The sequence below is a fragment of the Colobus angolensis genome, unplaced genomic scaffold (assembly GCF_000951035.1).
Source record: "Colobus angolensis palliatus isolate OR3802 unplaced genomic scaffold, Cang.pa_1.0 Scaffold168, whole genome shotgun sequence".
NCBI lineage: Eukaryota > Metazoa > Chordata > Mammalia > Primates > Cercopithecidae > Colobus > Colobus angolensis.
In genome coordinates this window covers 77,097-99,671 of record NW_012114799.1, presented here as the reverse complement: position 1 = coordinate 99,671, position 22,575 = coordinate 77,097, and the positions used below count along the sequence as shown (strand labels likewise).

General features: G+C 34.3%; 1 protein-coding gene across 1 annotated transcript in view; it reads left to right on the top strand.

Annotated features, from left to right (window-relative positions):
* The window catches only part of DPP10 (dipeptidyl-peptidase 10 (non-functional)), a gene marked incomplete at its 3' end in the record, with an annotated part of 355,691 nt that overhangs the window by 332,596 nt on the left and 520 nt on the right, over window positions 1-22,575 (top strand). The gene's annotated exons all lie outside the window — the stretch shown is intronic.

Below are 22,575 nucleotides of genomic sequence, written 5' to 3'. Positions count from 1 at the left end.
CTTCCTCTCCTGTGTGTATTGCTGAGTATAAAATAAAAGTGTGACCCAGTTTTCTTACGCTTTTTGGTTCATACTTCTAATTGAGACTTTTTTGTTCAGATAAGTTAGTATCACTTATTTGACCATTGCCAACTTTTTTTTTTAACTAGGAAGCAATTGTTCCTTTTTAAGATAGAGGATAAAAACTGATGGCTACTGGGGACTCCAGTCAGCATAACTGCTTTCATTGGTGCATTGTGCTTATGAATAATTGAATCTCATCGTCTTTTGCTTGGGCATGTCCTTCCCCTCGCTATAGCAGTTACCATTTCCTGTTGCTAGATACCTTCATATTTATCTTATTTTTATCATCCACTATGAAAATATTTAGCTACTTATTATATCCACAATATTTATTTAACAATGATTATTATGTTTATTTACATTATTTAGGTAATTTCCAATTCAGTCCTCAAAATAGGATGTACCATTGATGTACATTTAGGGAAATGAATGGAATAATACATGTTTCAGCAAAGATTGGACAGTTTCTATATTTAGGAAAGAAAACATTGAATCTATCATAGATATTTAGGCTTTTCACAATTTTCTGTAAATTAGATATATATGAAAGTGAATTCCAGTATAGCTTAAAAAGTGGTGGTCATTAAAACAGGAAAATTAGAAAGAACATTTCTGATCCTTACACTGGAAGTCTACTCACGCACTATTTTAATTAAAAGTGTGAGAAGAAATAGTCTTGTTGCCTCTATGTGTTTGCAAGTATGACAGGATTACCCTGCAGTTTCAAACAGTTATTCATACAGTTCTCCATAGGATTAAAGGGCTAAAATTGACTACTACATTATTATTTTTTACCCTAAATTACCATTGTGAAGGATCTAGAAATTAGATTCTACTAATTTATTCATGAGGACAAAGTATCTCAGATGGTATGACCATTTTATTGTCAATAATGATAGTGTTATTAATAAATCCACATTCATAGCCATTTAATTATGTTTATTGTTGAGTAAGTCATCCTTATAAAAAAAACTAAGTAATATATAAACAAAATTATCCAAGTAATATAAAAATAATATAACTAAATTGTTTTCTTCAGATAGGAATAAAATAATGACAAAAATAAATTAGATGACACTTGTTTAATTATATGAACTAGAACTTTGTTCAATCTTGTCTGATAGATCCTCTTAGATATATGCAATAAAAAGATTACAGTTCCAGTGTTGATTTTTTAGAAGATTCTTATTTAGTCTCTTTGGAGCTGGAGGTGTCAGACAGGATGCTGGAAACCAACAGGCAGCTAGATTTATAACAACTGTTTGCAATCGTTTTGGAATTTGGCTTCCTGAGAGGTCAGCTCTCTGACTTGTATCCAGGACCAGTCAGTCCAATTTGAGGAAGTCAAGTCTCTTGCTTAAACATTTGATGGATATTTCTGCCCTTCATTTTCTTTCTGAATAATTTATATATTGCTGTCTCCCACTCATGGAAAGCCAATTAGAAATTTTAAAAAATATTAGTCAAAGGATACAAAGTATCAGACAGAAGGAATAATAAGCTTTTGAGAAACACAGCAGGGTGACCAGAGTTGTTAATAATGTATTGTGTATTTCAAAATTACTGAGAGTAAATTTCAAATGTCTTACTATGAAAAGATGGGTATGTGACGTGATGAATATGTTAATTAGCTTCATTTAATCATTTCACGTTGTGTATTCATCCATATATAGCAAAACATCACATTTTACCCCATACATATATACAATTATAATTTATAAATTAAAATTATTAATAAAAAGAAATGTTATAAAATGAAACACTCAGTGTTTTATTAATTTATGATAGAACTTAAGCAAACAAAGTACGTTTTCAAGAAACTTTTCAAGCTTTTGAAGTTGATGATAAAAAAATAATTCTTTCAATCTTTCAGAATACTTCAATTTACACAGCTTTGATGATGTAGAACTATGCATTGCCTACACTGCAGCCCATCCACACTCTACATTATATAATACAGATATTTTAATAGTATGTTGGAAATACATTAATTTAGTATTTTAGTTTGCTTGTGAAACATGCATGAGCATTCAAGGAAGTTCAATTTTTGGTAACCATCAAATAATAATGACAGCTCATTATAGAGCTAGAAAGCATTTTCCCTGTCTCCTACTTCAGTTTAAATTAAAAAGAAGTAAAATAAAAAACAACTGAGACCCAGAGAAATAAAGAGACTTGCTCAATATATCTAGTGTAGTCTTGAGATTAGGGCAAACATTTCTTGATTCCTAATCCAGTGTTGTTTTTAATATTACTAGCTGAGAATTCCATTCAAAATACCTTTTAAATAAATTTAAGAATAAATAACAATCCTTTAGTTTTTTATATGTAAAAATAATCTATGTTTATTTGTGGAATTTTTACTTAAAACTTTTAGGAAAGATGCTTAAATTAAATATAATTATGTTTATATGTATTTATTCATATGTTCACATAATACAGATAGATGATAGATACCTACATATAGATCTATGTATATATGCAAATATTGATCTATCTATCAATCAATCAATCTAACAGTCTATCCATTTTACTATCAGATAATCAGGAAGGAAACATCATATAGTGAGTGGAAAAGAGGAAAACTGTAAGTGTGGTTTACATGGCTTTGTTTGCCTTAACTTGTCTGAAGTCATATTTGTTTTTAACATGTTTTAAATATTGTGATGACTATAACCTGTGCCGTCATTGTTTCCATCCATGTTTTCAATTCATGTTGAAATACTGCCTCGTGAACAAAGGATGACAACCTTGGCTGCATTATACACACATACACACACACACACACACACACACACACACACACACACAACTACCACCAAGCAAGCAGCACCTATTGTTAGGAACTACTACTCTACTTCTCTTCTTTCCCCTGATATATCTGGCTGAAATAATCTAGTTTATATTTGAATTTCTTCAGTCTCTTAGAAACTTGTAGAGATTTTTCTACGTCTCCATCTTTATAATATTTCTTTTTTTTTTTTGAGACGGAGTCTCGCTCTGTCACCCAGGCTGGAGTGCAGTGGCCCGATCTCAGCTCACTGCAAGCTCCGCCTCCCGGGTTCCCGCCATTCTCCTGCCTCAGCCTCCGGAGTAGCTGGGACTACAGGCGCCCGCCACCTCGCCCGGCTAGCTTTTTGTATTTTTAGTAGAGACGGGGTTTCACTGTGTTAGCCAGGATGGTCTCGATCTCCTGACCTCGTGATCCGCCCGTCTCAGCCTCCCAAAGTGCTGGGATTACAGGCTTGAGCCACCATCTTTATAATATTTCTGCCTCGTTGTTGAAATGACTCATTATGTCTTATTACTTTATTAATTTATTTGCCAACTGTTGTTTGGACCCCTGTTGTGTGTCAGATAATATTCCAGATTATGGGGATACAATGGCAAGGCAAGTTTGTCAGACTGACAATAAATAAGTAATTCATTGAAAATACAAGAAAATGTCAGCTAGTAAATTTAAGTCCTTGTTGAAAAATAACATAGGGTGAGGTCTAGAGAATGATTAGGTGCTTAGGAAAGACTCACTATGGAGGTAATATTTCAAGGTCAAATTGAAGAGTGGTGTAGGTTCCAAGGCCAGTAATTACAAAGAACATAGGATTCAAACTATATAGATCTGTTCCAAGAACAGAAAATATATAAGTGGTGGACATAGATGGAGAATGGTACAAGATGAACTCAATAAGATAACTAGGGGAAAGATTTATATTGAGTTTTGTAGGTCAAGGTTTTATTTTGTGAGCAATAGGTACACTTTGAAGAAAGAAGGTGGCAATATCTGAGTCATATTTTAAAAGTACACTCTGTCAATTATATGGAGAGCATTTTCTAGGGATACTAAAGTAGAAACGGAGAGACCATTCTGGATGCTATTGCAGTGATACAAATAAGACAAGATGCAGGGCTTGAACTATGCACAGGGATGCTAATGGAGAAGGTAAAAAGTAGGTGGGTGGAGGATTTGCTTGGAGATAAAATGGGTAGGGCTTTGTTGGTTAATTACCTTCAACCTGTTGGAAATAGAGGAATCAGCATCATCTCCAAGGTTTTAAATGTCATTAAATGGGTAATTCTATTTTGAATATTTTGCCACAATTTTTGACAATAGAATCTATTTCATGGTTAGTTCTTATATGTACATGTTTATGCATGTTTTCTGTGTATAACAGTGTAACAGAGGAATTTTTAGAAGCCTGGTTGAAAAAAAATCTTGAAATAAAATTAACAGATTTATAATACATAGAACATAGACATGCAATCTATTATCTCTTGGGGCTTAAAATATATTATATTGCCTATGATTATTTGATTGAATTAGTCCATTATATTTTATATGCTCTTTCTGTCCCAACCACAACTACAGCTGAAGATACAATAGAAAGAAAATAGGAGAGCTCCTGCCATAAAGATCTCATTATGTATTAAGGGATATAGGCACTAATCAAATAATTAGATATATAAATATTTACAATTTATGATATAGAATACCTGTGAAGTTTAGGAATATAATAATGAAAGTTAAATATTGCTTTTACTTTTATTGCTTAATATCCATGTCAGAATTTATAATGCATTGGCCATATCTGTTTTAAAGAAGTCATAGAAAGCTTCCCTAAAGAAATGAAGATGAGCCGGGCTCAATAGTTCACGCCTGTAATCCCAGCACTTTGGGAGGCTGAGGCGGGCAGATCATAAGGTCAAGAGATCGAGGCCATCCTGGCCAACATGGTGAAACCCCATCTCTACTAAAAATACAAAATTAGCTGGGCATCGTGGCACATGCCTATAGTCCCAGCTACTCAGGAGGCTGAAGCAGGAGAATTACTTGAACCCGGAAGGTGGAGGTTATAGTGAGCTGAGATCACGCCACTGCACTCCAGCCTGGCGACAGAGTGAGATTTCACCTCTAAATAAATAAATAAATAAATAATAAGAAATGAAGGTGACTGCAGATAAGTTGACTAAGCAAGAATGTGGTTTGAGTATAGTGGGACAGGCATGAAGCATGGAGTATTAGAAACAAAGAATGCCATGGTAGTGGGAGCAGCACAAGGAAGGGGGAAACAGGTCGGAGAAATAAGTGGTGGCCACATCATGCGGGTCATGGTGCTGAATTTTGAAAAATGATCAGATTTGCTTTTGGAAACAAATGTTTTCCTGTTGAAATGAGAGAGTAAGTTAAAATTGAAAGTTGTGGCTCAAGAGTGGATAAATAAAGACACTATTGGATGGCCTAGGCTTGAGATTATAAGCAAATGAACTTAGGCAGTGGCAGCAGAGAAGTGAAAGATTTGAACAATAATAATAAGTAAAATAAAAAGAAAGTGGCCGGGCGCGGTGGCTCAAGCCTGTAATCCCAGCACTTTGGGAGGCCGAGACGGGTGGATCACAAGGTCAGGAGATCGAGACCATCCTGGCTAACACGGTGAAACCCCGTCTCTACTAAAAAAATACAAAAAAACTAGCCAGGCGAGGCGGTGGGCGCCTGTAGTCCCAGCTACTCAGGAGGCTGAGGCAGAAGAATGGCATAAACCCGGGAGGCGGAGCTTGCAGTGAGCTGAGATCCGGCCACTGCGCTCCAGCCCAGGAGACAGAGCGAGACTCCGTCTCAAAAAAAAAAAAAAAAAAAAGTAACAGAATAAGAATAATGTGGTTGGGGATGGGGGTTAGAATGATGTATCAGGGATAATTCTTGAGATTTTGGTTGTATGACTTAGTTGAAAGGGGAGTTAACCACTGAGATGGGGAATTCTGTGTGAGAACCAGGTATGAGCATATGGTTGGATGAAAATATCTGTTAAGCAGCATTTAGTAACCTAAATGGGGAAATCTATCAAACAATATTAGGGTGTCACATTTCTTGATTCAAATGTAAAAAATAAACCTTTAAATTAAAAATAGTCTCCACTTCTAGGTGGGGGTTGCAGTGAGCTGAGATTGTGCCACTGCACTCCAGCCTAGGCGACAGAGCAAGAATCCGTCTCAAAAAAAAAAAAAAAAAGTCTCCACTCCTTAAAAAGAAGGAGCAGAGTTGTGGATCAGATAGTAATTCTGTATTAGCAGTTTGAAGAACTTCTAAGGTGGTTGCATGGATTTGCCTTCCCAGCAATCGTATAAGAGGGGCCTGATTTCTTCACATCTCTGGAAACTGTGTTCTTACCTATTTGATTTTAACCGTTTTAGTGGGTGTGAAGTAATATCTCGCCATGGCATTTATTTGTATTCCCTTAATTTGTTGATGATATTGAGGATCTTTTCATGTGCTTCTTGAACATTTCTATATCTTTGTTGGAGAAATCTCTGTTCAAATTCTTTGCCCACTTTTTATTGAGCTCTTTTCTTTTCAGTTGCTCAATTGTAAGATTGTTTTCATATATTAAAAATCAAGTTCCTTGTCAGATACATAAGTTTGAAATATTTTCTTCCAGGTATGTTGTCTTTCACTTTCTGGTTGGTGTCTTTTGATGCACCAGATTTAAATGTTGATAAAGTCAAATCTATTTTTTCTTTAGTTTTCTATTCATTGTTAATTTAGACTAACTTCTTTTTGTGTGTTTGAGAACGTAATAGATTTTAATTCCTATGTTTAGTTCCATTATACATTTTGAACGGATTTTTTAATATGATGTGAGGAAGGAGGTCCACATTTATTCTTTTACATGTGGACATACGGTTATCCATGTAACATTTTTGAAAATATTTTTTTTTCTGTTGAATAATTTTGGCACCCTTCTCAAATGTCAGTTGACCACAAATACATGGTTTTGTCTTAGGACTCTCTATTCTATTATTCTATGTTTATCCGTAGGTCAGTAGTTCAGTCCTGACTACTGTAGTTATGTGGTCAGACTTGTAGCCAAGATGTGTGAGCGCTTGTACTTTCATCTTCTTTTTCAAAATTGGATTTCTGTGTCCCTTTCATTTCCATGCAAATTTTAAGATTAGCTTGTAAAATGTGCAAACAAAGTCAAAGGAAGCTAAGATTGTAGATCAATTTGGAAAATATTGCTATCCTAACAAGGTTCTGATCTATAGAGTACAATGTCTTTTAATTTATTTAGATTTTTAAAAATTGCTTAAAAGGATGTGTTATATTTTTCCATCTAAAAATCTTATACTTTTATTGTTAAATTTGTTCCTAGGTATTTTATTGCTTTTGTGGCCATTACAAATGGAATTGCTTCCTCCATTTCATCTTTACATTGTTTGTAGCTAGTGTATAGAAATGTAATGATTTTTGTGTATTGATCGCTTATTCTGCCACATTGCTGAATTTGTTTAATAGTCCAGGCTGTTTATACTCATAAGGGGTTATCAGTCTGTAGCTTTTTCCTTTTTTCTAATGTCTTTGTCTGGTTTTGATATCAAGATAATATTAGCCTAGTAGAATAAGTAGCAAATTGTTTCCTCCTTTTTATTTTTTGGAAAAGTTTGTGAAGGATTTTTTTTTTTTTTTTTTAATGTTTCATGGAACCCACCAATGACACCACTATGGCCTAGGCTTCTTTTTCACAGGAAGTTTTAAATTTATTTCATCAATCCTTTTACATGTTATAAGCCTATTCCAAATATATATTTCTTCTGAAATGTATATCTTTCTAAAACCATCTTGTTTTGATCTAAATAACTGAATTTGTTGATAAACAATTTTATAATATTCTGTTATATGTTCACTTCTGTAAGGTTGGTACTGATGCCTCTTCTTTCATGCCTGATTTTAGTAATTTGAATCTTTTTATTTTTTGTCATCCATCTATCTAGAGGCTTGCCAATTTTATTTTTCTTTTCCAGGAACAAACTCTTAGCCTTATTCATTTTCTCCATTTTTTTTTTTTTTAGCCCAGATGTAACTTATTTTCACCTAAGCTTCACTATTTCCTTCCTTCTGCTTGCTTGTGTTTAGTTTTCTTGTTTTTTTCCTAACTTCTTTAGGTAGAAATTTAAGTTACTAATTTGAGATATTTATTTTCTTCCCCTTCTTTCTTCTTCTTCTCTTCTCCTTCTTATTCTTCTTTTATTATTATTTTTTTCAGGGTCTCACTCTGTCACTCAGTCTGGAGTGTAGTGGCACAATCATATCTACTGCAGCCTCAACATCCCAGGCTCAAGTGATCCTCCCATCTCAGCCTCCTGAGTATCTGGGACTATAGATATGTGCCACCATGCCCAGCTAATTTAAAAAAAAAAAAAATTTGTCAAACTGTGGTCTCACTGTTTCCTAGGCTGATCTTGACCTTCTAGGCTCAAGTGATCCTCCTGTCTTGGCCTCCCAAACTGTTGGGATTACAGATGTGAGTCACCACGTAAGACTTCCTCCATCCCTTCCTCCCTCCCCTCTTTCCTTCCTTCCTTCCTGCCTGCCTTTCTTTTCTTCTCTTCTCTTTCCTTTCTTTTCTTTTGACAAAGTCTCACTCTGTTGCCCAGGCTGGAGTGCAGTGGTGTGATCATGGCTCACTGTAGTCCCAATCTCCCAGGCTTAAGTAATCCTCCCACCTCAGCCTCCTGAGAAGCTGGGACTACAGGCATGAGCCACCACATCTGACTACATGTTTAATTTTTTGTAAGATGGTGTCTCACTATGTTGCCCAGACTGGTTGTAAATGACTCACCCCAAGCAATCCTCCCACCTAGGCCTCCCAAAGGGAGGATTACAGACATGAGCCACCATACGTGGCCTAGGATTACGGATATGAGCTACCACACTCTGCCATTGTCTTTTTTTTTCATTCTTTCATTTCTTTTCTTCTTTATTTTTTTCCTCTTTACTTTCTTTCTCTCTCTTTTGTTCCTAATATAGATTTTTATAGCTAGTAATTTCCCTGTAAGCTCTTCTTTAGCTATATATCATAAATTTTGGTATTTTGTGTTTTCATTTTCATTCCTCTCAAATCATTTTATTATTTCCCTTGTTATTTCTTTCTTGATTCATTGGTTATTTAGGTAACTGTTGTTTAGTATCTATATATTTGTGAATTTCCCAAATTGCCTTCCATTATTGATTTTTAATATAATTTCATTTTGGTCAAATAACATACTTTTATAATTTCAATACTTTTCTATTCATTGAAACTTTCTTTATGGCCTAACATATGATCTCACCTAGAAAATATTTCATGTGGACCTCATAAGTTTGTATGTGTTGTCTGCTAGCATATTCTGTCTGTGAGATCTTTTTGCTTTATAATGTTGTTTGTCTTCTATTTTATTATTGATGTTCTGCCTACTGGTTCTATCCATTGCTGAAATCAAGCTTTTTAAGTCTCCAACTATTTATTATTAAATTGTTTATTTTCCCTTTCAATTCTTTTTATAAAAATAAATTTTTGTTTCATATATTTGTGAGCTCTGTTATTTGCATACATATTTACAATTGTTTTATTTTCCTGATAGAATGGCCCTTTTATTATTACATAATTTATATCTTTGTATTTAGTAAGAGTTTTTGCCTTATAGTGTATTTTGTTTGATGTTAGTGAAACCATTCTATCCTTCTTTTGTTTACCACTTTCATGGTATACCTCTCTCATCTTTTCATTTCAAACTTACTAGTGTCTTGAATTTAGAATATATCCTTTGTATACAGCATATAATTAGATTATTTAAAAAAATTATCCTGTCAACCTCTACATTTTGATTCATGTGTTTGTCATTAAATGCAATTATTAATAAGGTAGAACTGATATTAGCCACTTATTTAATAATATTTGTTTTCTACAGATCATATGTCATTTTTATTTCTCTATTCTTGGATTTCTCACTCCTTTTTTGTTAGATATTTTCTGCTGTACCTTTTATATTTGTTATTGTTCTTTTTTACTATTTTTTTTTGTTATTTAGCCATTGCCTTGTAATTTACAGCTAGCGTCTGAATTTAGAATAATGTTGTTCAGATAAAATACTAATTTAATTTCAATGGTATACAAAAGTTACTCCAACTTCATTTCATGTTTTTCACCCCTTCGTGCTGTAATTGTCATACGAGTTCTATCTTTATATGTTATAACCCAATCAACACACTTTTATAATTATTGTTTTTATGCAGGTATGTTCTAAAACAAGTACGATAAGAAAGGAGTTACAAGCAAATGTGTTTATGCTGTCTTTCATAATAACTGTGTGGATACTTTTGCTAGGTCATTTTATTTCTTCATGTGGTTTCAAGTTACTATTTATTGCCATTTCATTTCAGCCTGAAGAACTTCTTCTTTTAGTGTTTTCTTAGAGCAGGGCTAATAGTAACTAATTCTCTCAGGTTTTGTTTATTTAGAAATGACAATTTCTCCGTCCTTTATGAGAGAAATTTTAGCTAAATATAGGATTCTTTGTTGACAAGCTTTTTCTTTTAATACTTTGAAGATGTCAACCTAAATCTCTTCTGGCCTCTGTGGTTTCTTAGGAGAAGTCAGCTGTTATCATAATTGAGGGTTCCTTGTATGTGATGTTATGATTTTAGTGCTGTTTTCATTAATTTCTCTTTGTCTAAGTTTTGTCAACTTGACTATGATGTATCTATGTGAGGATCTTTTTGAGTAGAATTTTTTTGAGTAGAAACTTGGAATTTTTTGAACTTCTTGAGTATATATATTACGTTTTATCAAATGGAGATGTTTAGAGTCATTATTTTTTAAAATTTGTTTCTACTTATTTCTCCTTTTCTTCTCTGTAGTCCTTATGGTTTTCCTTCTTTTTAAATATTGGATATGTCTCACTCTATGCATTATCTATGTGTGTCTCCTAAAATAGTAACTTTAAATTGTAATTTTAATAAAATATGGTCTAATAATCTAAGTATTACTCTCAGTATCTTCCAGTGATGTTTTTAAAAAGTAGATAATGAAAATACATATTGTAAAATATAAATATTTACACTGTCTGATATGAGTCATTAGATAACATGTGGCTACTTAAGTTTATTTTTTAATTAATTAAAATCATATAAAATTTTAAATTCCATCTTTCAGTCACACTAGCCACATTACAAGTTTTCAATAGCTAAATGAAACCAACAGCTACTACACTGGACAGGACAGAGATAAAACATTTTCATCATCACAAAAATTTCTGTTAGATAGAAATGTCACAGATGTATATATAATAAAATATTCCCCCTTCATCACTCAGTACCCATTTTTGAATGCAGCCATGTAAATGTTTATATCTGTCAAAAATCTTCTACAGAAATATGTTTGTCTGTATCTTCATAGGTCTATACATAAACAGTATAATATTCTATAATATATACATTTATATGTGTATATGTATGTGTCTACAGTATATTTAATTTCAACAGTACATATGGTCTATACATTTTATCCACTTAATAATGTATCTTGAAGAACTTTTTATATGAACTTTTTTATTTTTATTTATTTTTATTTATTTATTTATTTATTTATTTTTGAGACAGAGTCTCGCTCTGTCGCCCAAACTGGAGTGCGGTGGCCGGATCTCAGCTCACTGCAAGCTCCGCCTTTCGGGTTGACGCCATTCTCCTGCCTCAGCCTCCCGAGTAGCTGGGACTACAGGCGCCCGCCACCTCGCCCAGCTAGTTTTTTGTATTTTTTAGTAGAGACGGGGTTTCACCGTGTTAGCCAGGATGGTCTCGATCTTCTGAGCTTGTGATCCGCCCGTCTCGGCCTCCCGAAGTGCTGGAATTACAGGCTTTTTTAAAACAAAAAAAGTAATAGCACCATAAAATGTTCTTGTATGATGTGTTACCGCTTGTTTAAATATTTTTCTATTACATTACTGCTCCAAAACAAACAAACAAACAGCAAAGCAGGCATATTTCAAATATATATATAGGCTAGATATATTCCACTGTATTGGTGAGTCAAAGAAAGTTTATATTGCAATCTATTAGATAGTATCAAATTTCATTAATCAAACCCACCAATAGTATATGATACTGTCTGTTAATCCACTCTTCCTGTTGTTGGGTATTGTTGAAGCTTTTAATTATTTTCGATTTGGCTGATGAAAGATAGAATTTAATCCTTATGTTGATTCGCAATTATTTAATTATGAGAGAGGTTGAGAATCATCATTTTATATGTGCATTGGCCATTGTTGCTTTCTGATGTTTGAATTCCTGTGCATAAGCCTTTCATATTGGGACTTTGCAAATGGAACTCATAGTAGGAATATTAAAAAAAATTGTACTTAGTTTTAATCTAACTGGAATTATTCTTTCATTAATATCTGTAAAGTCCATTGAAAGGATATTCTGTGTTTCACATCTCTTAATAAACCTTTATCTGTTTTCAACTGGCCTGAAAGAAGAAATGAATGAATGTAAAGGAAGAGAGAACAATGGGAAGAGTTGTGAGTAAATGTCTATAATTAACTCATTCAGTTATAAACACCTGTTTAATAAAAATTGGAGGAATCATCTACCCCATAAGAGTTGGAAATCTTACCCCTAAATTTTCCTTCAGTTTTTAAAATGAAATAAAATTAATAAATAAAACGAAAAATAAACACGCACACTGAACACCTTCTTCCAACCTTAGGCTTAATTCAGCCTCTATTTGGACATCTAAAAACATGCAGAAAACTGATTTGTCTTAGCATTCTACACACTTCACACACACACACACACAAAAATGAAGCTATTAGTGAATATTTCTGAGAAAGTGGACAATACAAGAAAAGGCTTTTGGATTTGGGCCATAAAAATGCAAGTTTAGTACATGACAATTCAACTAGTGAATGTCTGCCTCTGCTCCTAAGCACAGTTGAGGAGCTCAGCAGTGTTTGCAGCTGTACTTGGGAGACAATAAAAGAGAACTCTGTTCTTCAGAGCTTAAGATTTGGCTCAAGACATTGAATCTGGAGGCAGCTCTTGATTGTTTCTTATTGTCATTGTCACTAAATTTGGCTTGATTTTATAGGCCTTCTTTCTTTCCCCAACTAAGCAGAAAGCATCACCAGGGATGTAAATCTAAAATTATTCTTTTCCTTTATTATTGTTATGTGCTTTGGCACGGAAGGGTCATTTATGGTATGTCTGCTTATCAAAAAGATACTGAGAAATGAGCAAGAAACAGCAAATCAATCTATTATTAGGAGTCCTGAACATGAGATGTAATGTTACACCCGTTAATATATTCAAGAAATATTGATATTCTAAGCTGAAAACCCAAGCCTTGTTATTCTTTTTTTTTTCAAGTGAATTGCACATTCAGAGCCTTCTTAATTGTCAAATACTTATGTTTTTTGTTGCTTGCATCCTATATCTATTATAATTTCATGTTAAAATTAGAGGACCGAGATATTTTAGCATATCAATATGCCAAGTTGTAAATTATAAAGACATAATGGAAACTATTAATTAACTTAGAAAATGTTAATATAATTAATACGTAAAAACTTTCAAATCAATTGAAAAGGAACAAAAAATATAAATGGACTTTTTATCAAAAAATTGTTGAGAAAAAAGTAAAAGCTGCTTAACATAATTCACAAACAGGAGTATTTATTAACAAGAAGATAGTATTTTTCACATATCCTATCGGCAAAGCTTAACCCTGATGTTACCATGTATGAAAGACTGTGGAATAACAGAGCCTCTTACTCATTGATAGCGGGAATGTCATTTGTGTTTTTACTTTGGGTAAAATTTTGTCATTATTGTGTAAAGTGTAACATTCACATGCCGTGCAACCTAAAAATTCCTTCCTGGTATATACCGTAAGGAAGCAATTGCATGTATATATCAGTAAACAAGAACAGGGAGGTTTATTCAGTCACAGTTGTAAACAACCACTGGTCTCAACTGTGCTTAGGAGCTATTAATGGATATTTCTGATAAAATGGTGTGTATAAAGCATGACTTCCAACCTTGGAGAATTAAAGTGCTAGTAAATGAACGCTCAACTTTTAAGTTAATTCACTATGTAAATTATTTTTATACCCTTGGGTTTCTGGTTAATGTCTAACTCAGTTTGCTTTGATACGTAGATATGTTTGTCTATATGATGTATAATTTAATCTTAGTTGGTCTTGAACTTTTGAAAGAGGCATCAGGCAGTCCATGATCTTCTTATACTTCCCTTTTCACTCAGCATTTTGTTACTGATTCATGCATATTTGCATTTAACCTATAGTTCAGTTATTTTTATAAGATACTCTATTTTTATGTCATTATCATGGTTATATGATATGCCATTCTCTACATATATTACTATATATCTATTGTTTATCTTATATTTGAATTTAATTGGGAATTAAATTTTTAATTGCTCAATCTATCATGAATGACAATATGTGAAGAGACAAAAGCTGTGATTAATCCAATTCAAGAGAAAAAATGATAAGGATAAAGTAGATATCTGTCTTATCTATTAATTCATATTTGTCTTATCTACTAAATAGATGTCTGTCTTATCTACTTGTTCATTTTGTATTGCTGTAAAGGAATATCTGAGGCTGGGTAATTTACATAAAAGATGTTTATTTGGCTCATGGTTCTGCAGACTGCACAAAAAGCATGGCCCTGGCATCTGCTTCTGGTGAGGGCTTCTTGTTGCTTTATTCATGGTGGAAGGTAAAGAGTTGCCTGCATGTGCAGAGATAACATGGTGAGAAAGGAAGCAGGAAAAAGAGAGAGGAGGTACTAGGCTCTTTTTAACAACCAGCTCTCATGAGAACTGATATAACAAGAACTCACAATTATAAAAATGGCACCAAGCCATTCATGAGGAAGCCCGTCCCATAACCTAAACACCCATCATTAGACCCCCACCTCCAACACTGGGTATCAAATTTCAATATGAGGTTTGAAGGAGTCAAACGTGGAATCTGTAGCAATATCAAATATGGTATCATTGAGAATATGTAAGAATATATCAAATCTGGCACAATTAAATATCTTTTTTATTTGCTAGCCTATGTTTTCTTCTATTTTTTGGAATTATTAATTATAATGCTAAATTAAGGATGTTGTATAAACCTTAAACGAGCCTTTAAACCATCAGCTGTCAGGATGATTTAGTCTTTGAATCACTATTGTTTTTCTGTTTCTATCTCATAAAAAGAAATAATTCAGCCAAAAAAAAAAAGATAAAAGGTTTTTTACTTAATGTTGGACATTATAGTTTCCCTTTTTTTTATAAATATGGGAATTACAAAGCTTTTGGTAACCATTTTTTTTCTTACACTAGAAATATATCACTAATTGAAATACAATGTGCATATTATGTTTTAAAATAATAACTATATTATTTTTGTTCATAAAATTATACTCTGTAAAATGTACCTGATGGGATATCATAACAAGAATGAATTTAAGTAACTGTATTGGACAGCTCCAGTCTACCCATCTTATTTTATAAGTATTATATTACACACATTGCATAAGGCCACGGCGAGGAAAACTCATCCGGAAATTCTAATGTCAAACTTTTTAGGACTTCCGTAGCTTTTATATGTTGTATTCTTTAATGCAGCTGTGCTTGAAGGTAACAGCACCATTTAAGAAAAAAATATACTTGATATATGATGATTATAAAGCACTAAGACAATTGGAAGAATCATTAGACCAGCACAAACTGAACTTTACATAAATACTTTGCATAAATATGTAAGTTACAGTATTCCTTTTTTTCTTTCATCAGCCCATAGCTTTTCCAATTTATTGAAGTGTTGGGTGGAGAAATATCGGCATTACTCTCAGAGTCACCTTTTCTGCCCTATTTTTTTAAGTTATTAATCGATTTCTGTAAGCGTTAATTTCCACTTTCTGTGGAAAATAAAAATTGCTTTTTAAATGTTTTAGTGTATGGCCTATGATATAAATGAATAGAATATTATTTTGGCTGTTTACATTTATTGAGCAATAAAAATATATGTGCATCAGTCTATATGGATTAGTAGGTATTGATTCAATGGTTATAAAATTTACCTAGTTGTACCACAGCATTTTCTGCTTTGTGTTGTGTTATTAAATACTCCAATATCAACAAAATGCATGTTAACAAGAAAAAATATATATAGAGAGAGCATCTATTATGTTTACAAAATATAGATATTGCCAATGTCAGGAAAGATATACAATTTAAGATATACAATTTAAAGCACGATCGTAATTGTAAAGATATACAATTTAAGCACGATCATAATTAATTGGTCGGTTAAGAAAAGAGAACATGAAGAAATACACAGTAAAAAAATTGATTTTAAAATTTCCTGCATATGTACCCAGTTATAGCTACAGTGAACAATCAAGACTTTGTTTACAGCTAAGTGATAAAAACCTGTTTGCTTCTTCTCTATTCTTGAAGCCGGACAGTGAAAGAGAGCCTGTCTTTTGCATCATTCTGGGGACTGCCGCCTCCTTTTCCAGCTTCTCTTGATTTCTCTTTTCTTCTTTTCAACCAGGTAGTAACCTTTCTCCCTCTTCTCCTCCACTTATGGTCCACTGGCTTTCTAAAATCCTTTCTCATGCTCACACCGGGGAATTTGGTCATTTATACATGCACTATGAAGGAAGCATTTTCATAATATATACTTAATTTACATGTTTCAAAATTAATATTTTTCTTAAATGATAGGTGGCTTTTCTAAATAATTTTGTAAGGTATCAATAAACTAATAATGAGATTGAGTAGTGAGGGAAGTTATACCCTAAATAAATTAAACATAAAGGATGGCCGGGCATGGTGGCTCATGCCTATAATCGCAGCACTTTGGGAGGCCAAGGCAGGCAGATCACGAGGTCAGGAGTTTGAGACCAGTCTGGCCAACATAGTGAAACCCCGTCTCTACTAAAAATACAAAAAATTAGCCAGGCGTGGTGGCGAGTGCCTGTAGTCCCAGCTACTTGGGAAGCTGAGGCAGGAGAACTGTGTGAACCCAGGAGGTGAAGGTTGCAGTGAGCCAAGATAGTGCCATTGCACTCCAGCCCGGGTGACAATGCGAGACATTTTATAGTGCTATGTCAAAAGACAAAACAAAACAAACAAAACATAAAGGATATGTGTATGTATGTTCAGGGAGTTTGATGGGCTGGAGGTTGAGGGAGCAGGGAAAATATCATACAATCCGAGAAGACTTACATTTTTGTCTCCATCATTCACTATCTGTTAAAAATGTACCCATCTGCAATTTCAGAATTTTTCAGCCAAAGCTCCTGGAGCATGATTTTTTTATTATTTTGTAAATAGAGATGTATTTAGATCTTTTTATTACCAGCTTATTCCAAGATCTAGAACAATATACATCCCTACTGTACAGTTCCTAATGTTCTGCCATTTGTCAATGTTAAGGCAACCAAGTCCTTCATACCAACTTGTGTTAATTTTAACTGCATCTCTCGTTCTCCCTTTGCTTAGTCCTTTCTCAGCCTCAAGTCATACAAATGAATATTTTATATTTTCTGGCACTTCTGACATTTAAGTTTGTGTTTAATGATTTCTTGCTATGATCTTTAATATCTGACATCTTGGCATACCATCATTATCTCATTTCTACCTCTAGTCATAATGTTTCTGACAAAAGTGAATCATTGTAATGGAGCCTCTTAATAGGGACATTATTGTGGCAATAAAATATGTAAATTGCAGTTCCAAACAACCTAGAAGTGCAATCACGAAACAGTGATCAATTGTTAGATGAACTGCACATGTCATTGTATACATGTGAGGTCAGATGAATCACTTGAGCTAAGAAGGACAGGGAAGGCTTAAAGGAGGAGAAATAGAATGATGCTTCAGAGAAGCACAATTTGAATAAGGAAAAGGGAAAGGTGAAGGTGATATAGCAAGTAGAGGAAGTTGAACAGAGGTACAAGAGAAAGAAAACATGCACATTTAAAGAATACAAGCAATGGTACACAGTGGTCTTAACTGCACGATTACTGGCCCACCCCGGTAGACCATGTCATTTGGGGAACTTGTTCCTTTTCTTTAGAGGGGATGGATTTACATTGAACATAAACTTTCATCTAGTACTCTGTATAAATGATTAAAGATGAGGCTTTCTGGCATCTCTCTTAAACTGCAGGCTTTTTATCCACAAATCCTGCATATTTCCTATTGGCTATCCTTCAGGAGCTATAACAATAATGTACATAAAATTTGAAGGTCTAAAACTTTCCTCAAAATATGCCTACTTTTGCTTATTTTCCCCAGTGAGAATGTTACAAAAGCAACCTTCACCCAATGATAAAAACTTGAAAACCTGAAGTTATTCTGTATACTTTCTTCTTTCTCCATCTTCAAATCTAATCTAATCCTTATTTTTTTTTCTTTTTTTGTACTTTATTCACAACCTCCCCTGTACATGTCCCTTTCACTCTTTGCCTCTGCTTCTTCCTTAACTTCTTAACGTTGCTTTCTTGGATTGTCATGAGCCTCTTACCAGCTGTCATGAACTCAAGATGTCATCAAATCTAACTAGTTTTTCACCCAGTTGCCAAGGTAATAGTTCTAAATTCAAACCTGATTTTGCTTCTTTCTTGGCTTTCAGTTTTACCACTTATGAAAACAGTAATAAGCACTGGCATATTCATGTTGGCAATAATGCGTACTTCATACATAATAGCAGTAATCTATGGAATCATCCCTCATCTTCCCAGGAATTGTTTTTAAGCTACTTGTGCATTTTTGAAGGTTATTCTCATATTGTAGGTTGTAACTGCATTTAACTCAAAAACACTAGAAGATAAAGTCTTCTCTTACATTACCACCAAATAGATGAAAAGGATATAATTCTGCTTTTTAAATCTCATAGCATTGTCTTCTTTCTCCTCACCCATCCTTATGGCAATTATTACTTTACCAAAAATTGGCAAGCTTGTAGGCTCCAGACAGCATCTGGACCCCAAGTGTATTTAGGATGGGATCATAATTTTAAAATTATAAGTTAAATTTTGCTTTCTAATTTTTTTTGCCAAAAAGTGGAAAACTAGCAACACTGTGTGTATTTTTCTATAGGACGTTGTATCTGGAGCTGAGGAGCTACTGGGCTCTTTTAAATAGGCGGTCTGACTACTCCATCTCTCTTTGATTCTTACGCAGATAGCTTCATTCTTACTCTGCATACCTAGTGGTTTAAAGCATCCATGTTTTGTACCTTGGCTCTATCATTGACTAAAGAGGTTCATGACACTTGTCTTATCCTGAACAATATGGAATGGAAAACATCCTATTGGGTTTGGTTTCCCAACTTTGTGGCACCTTCAGTGTCTCCCAGGTGTCTTGTTGTACAGTGAATGTTCAATACTTAAGATTCATTTGAATGGAATGATACATAAAGAGGTACCACAAAATGTTCCCAAGCTGCCTGAAAGCATACATTTGTTTCTCTGCTTGATCAAATACCTTGTCTTTCTTGCTTAATTCATCTAGTTAATCACCTGCATATTCACTTTACTCTGTTTATCATACCTTGCTTGCCTTCAACAGAATGTACATAGATGGCAGGATTCATGCATTTTTTTGCCCTTTGTACCTACTAATGTTGGATGTCAAAAATTGCACAGGCAGGCATCATTGCTGAGTAATGGCAATGAACACATGTGGAAATTACTTTTGCATCCTTTCATTTCAATGGTAATTAAGTTGTTAAATATGAAAATACTGTAATAGCATTGCTGGCAATAATCAAATTCCCCAAACCACAAATTGAAGTCATATTAAGTTGAAATTAAACCAAAACTACTTAATGTCTACAATTAGAATCGGTGTTGACCAAGATGTCTCCTGTGGCTGCTAGAAAGAATTAAGCCCCCAAATGCAATAAAGGATAACATTAAGGTCATAAACTAAGAGGGATTGACCTAAGATTTCCAACATCTTCTGCACTGTTGACTAAACTGCCAAGATATGTTTCTTATTCGTGTATCATCAGTAAGTTTCTCTGCAGCCTCAGTGACCTGCCCACAACTCTTTAATTTCAGAGAAGGTTCAGCAGCTTGGGCCCCTGAAAAGATATTTGGAAAGTTTCCCAGTCTGTGTGCTGCATAAGCTTGAGGCAGTAGAGTGATAATTAATAAAGTACCAGACTGGATAATTGCAGGAACTGTAAAAGATACTAAAATGTTGTTACCGGAGGCACAGACGCACCTGTGAAAGCGTGAAGTTAATTTGTGTGAGGAACGTCACATGAGGGTGGATGAGGACGAGGGAGGTGAGATTTCCTTTAAATTAATTCAGACTTTAGATAGAGAAGCGCTCAAAAAAAAAAAAAAAAAAAAAGAAAAGAAAAACCTACATTTTCTGAGATAATGCAAGGCTTACGGAAAGAAGCCCTCCTGGATTGTCTTGTTATGCATGCTTCTCTCTGACCTTGGGAAAGGTGTAACAACTGCAATATTGTAGGACAAGCGTGATGATATTGCCCTACCAGTCTTTATATAACAGCATACCATTTGATACTGTCCCCTTAAACATTTCCTTAAAAGCAATACACCTCCTGACACTATAATGTTGGATACTTTGTGTATCCAGTGTCACCCCAAATTCCCCATAGGTTCATTTCTATCAAATTTCAGTATACAATAAAATAATGAGAGAGAGAATGAGGTTGTATCATAGTATTACCCTGAAGACTATTTAAGATCATTGATAATTGCAAAGGTCCTAGCAACTTGCAGATCACGTGATAGATAGATAGATCACGTGATAGATAGATTGATAGATACCAATCAATGGTAGTTGCTGATGTTGTTATTTTCATGATTATTTAAATGAATCTTTTAAGAAATAAAACAAAAAATTTCTTGACATGAATTATTGCCAGTGAACACTGTCATCTTCTTCTAAAATGCCTTATATGTAGATTGTATAAGATAGGTATAAACTCCCATACCTTAGCATTGTCACATGGTGAGGTCTCCCTGAGCATTCCATTCTCTTGCATATCTGGCTCAGGAATTAACAAGCTATGTCATTCCAAAAATGATTCTCTGATACCAATTGAGTGCTCCACAGTTCAATTCAATACTGAGACTAAATACCAGGAATCAGCATAGATGCCACAGTTAAGGAGCTCAATTCCCCTGGTCTGTCCTCACCTCAGATGCCAGCTACCAGTCCCTGGTCCCAACGGTACTGAATTATGTCCAACCTGGCTACAAACGTGAGGGTTCTTATTACCCCTTTTCAGGCTGGAGAATTTCTTAGAATAACTCAGAGAGCTCAGACAAGAGCCATTCTTACGGGTAGCAGTTTATTGTAAAGGGTACAAATGAACAGCTAGATGAAGAGATACTGAGGTGATGCCTGAAGGGGTCCCCAGAACAGGAGGCTGTTTGTCTTTGGACTGGGGTACATCACCCTCCCAGTGCATCTGTATGTTTACCAACCAGATGGTTCCCTCAACCCTTATCATTCAGAGTTTCTAAGCAAGTTTTAATTACTTAGGCATGATTTATTGAATCACTGGCCAGCTCTTCTCTCCTAGCGGATCTTAGAATGGGGCTGAAATTTCTAAATTTGTAATCGCATGATTGATGTGACCCGATGACCAGCTTAATCCTGAAACTATAAGCTAACCCCTCCCCTCACAAAGAGTCCTCTGATGTTGCAGTCGCTTTAGCATGAAATCTAATAAAGTGGAAAGAAGTTTGCTATGAAAAACAAAAGACATTTCTATCACTCAGGAAATTTCAAGGGTTTTTGGAGCTCAGTGCCAAGAACCAGAGAAAAGACCAAAAATATATTTTATTATACCACCCAAACTTGCCAAATACAGATTAGTCTGAATTTCTTATCCTATCCATTGTGTTTCGGGGTCCCTATGTCAAACACACGCAAACAAACAAAAACAAAACAAAGAAACTCTGACTTTACACTTTTCTGGACTCTATAGAGAGCAGTCTTATGGAAACTATAAGGTGTGCATAATTGTTTATGTACATATTTCTCTGCAAATACCATGCAAAGTATCTATTGTGCTTTAAATTTTATAGAATTTGTGGTTTTTTGTTTATATTTTGGAGGTTTTTGATACATCAACTCAACGTGCTTGCCCTCTCTGTAGATATGAATGAGACAAGTAGCTCTAATTCAAGGGAAATCTTTTCTCTACCTTGAGTGTATTTGTTTCTTTGTGTAGTTTAAATTCCTTCTGTCCTCAAATTTGTTCAATGATTATAGGCTCAAAATTAGTCAAGTACAGTGTAGTAGTTTTTGTTTGACATCAAATGCAATGTTATGTATTTCTGTTTCACCCTGGGCATTTCCTTTAAAGAGTCTGTCTTTAATGTTAGTATCTTCTTTGAATATAAACATTCAAGCAGTAAGAATACAAAAACACAGAGATAGAAATTATGACAAGCAGAATGTCAATACTTCTTTTCCTTTGGATTAATCTAGCATGCAAATATAGAAGCATTTTGGTTACTCAGGAATTTCAACAGGCCTTTGAATTTTTTAAATAATAAAAATATTGGCAGGGCGCAGTGGCTCACGCCTGTAATCCCAGCACTTTAGGAGGCCGAAGTGGGTGGATCACGAGGTCAGGAGATCGAGACCATCCTGGCTAACACGGTGAAACCCTGTCTCT